The 1,258-nt window shown below is 45.6% G+C and overlaps 1 pseudogene; it reads left to right on the top strand.

Moving 5' to 3' along the window:
- LOC104859261 overlaps nt 1-1,014 on the top strand; it is a 5,150-nt pseudogene extending 4,136 nt beyond the window's left edge.
- Nucleotides 1,015-1,258: the final 244 nt, after the last annotated feature.

Here is a 1,258-nt window from a genome sequence, read left to right as displayed (position 1 = left end):
GAAAGGTTAGGAACAATTAGATGTTCCTAGAGATGTGGAGATATTGAGGCACAAGAGGATGGGCGGCCAAAGTGCTGACCCTGAGCCCCGGACTGTGAAGTCCTGAAGGTGAACCTGAAGGTGACATGCTAAAGCCAGTCCTTTGTCTTACAAACTTCCCCTTCTGACTGCGTGTAGGTGTGGTCTTACCTTGACTCAATGGTCTTAGCTTTTGTGATGGTATATAGGTGTGGTCTTACCTTGACTTAATGGTCTTAGCTTTTGTGATGGTATATAGGTGTGGTCTTACCTTGACCTTGTGGTCTTAATTTTTACAGTATTGTCTTATGCCTGCCTGTGACTGGAATCACTCTTGTGATGTGCCCTTGAAACTACTATATAAACACCTGGAGTTAGAAATAAAATTGCAGCAGCATTGGCAAACTTCACCTCGGTGTTGAGTGCTTTTGTCTGACTGTCATCGCCGAACCTACTCCCACCTTTCAGAGAACCTGTATCTCCTCGTGAAATCCCGTGTTTGCTGCCCTACGGTCGGTAGCACTTGTCCCCATGTGTTTTGTCTCAGGTGCAGCTGCAGGAGTCAGGGCCTGGCCTGGTGAAGCCCACAGAGACCCTGTACCTCACCTGCACGGTCACTGGATTCTCCATCACAACCAGTGGTTACGGTTGGAATTGGATCCGTCAGCCCCCAGGAAGGACCTGGAGTGGATGGGGTACATGAATAGCAATGGTGGCACTAACTACAACTGGTCCCTAAAGAGCCGCATCTCCATCTCCAGAAACACAGACAAGTACGAGTTCTCTTTGCAGCTGATCTCTGCCAGTGCAGAAGACACAGCCACATATTTCTGCACAAGAGACACAGCGGTTTGGTACAAGTGGGAGCTCAGATACAAACCTCCCGTAGGGGTACTCAGGAGCAGCAGAGGGCGCTCAACACACATTGTTGTAAGGGACCAGTTTCCTAGCAAGTATGGAGAGTTATTTCGGAGGCTTTTCTATCCGAATGAGTAACATCTCCATCAGTGGCCAAAGGAAGAGAGATTTTTAAAGATCTTTTATGTGTCTGGTCACTCAGTATTATGTTTACATGATTCAGGCTTATTTTTTCCCACATCTATGTCATAATGAATTGCACAACAAATTATTTCAATGAATCTATTGATTACAACTGAACTGACTGAATTGACTCATTAGTTTTTGGGTGGGGAAGCTGCTATCAATGCATAACATACTGCTATTATTAGTCTATACATTA

Source organism: Fukomys damarensis, unplaced genomic scaffold (assembly GCF_012274545.1).
Source record: "Fukomys damarensis isolate Sample0158 unplaced genomic scaffold, DMR_v1.0_HiC HiC_scaffold_25, whole genome shotgun sequence".
In the NCBI taxonomy this organism is placed as follows: domain Eukaryota; kingdom Metazoa; phylum Chordata; class Mammalia; order Rodentia; family Bathyergidae; genus Fukomys; species Fukomys damarensis.
Note: the sequence above shows the minus strand (reverse complement) of the source record. Positions and strands in the feature narration are given on the sequence as shown.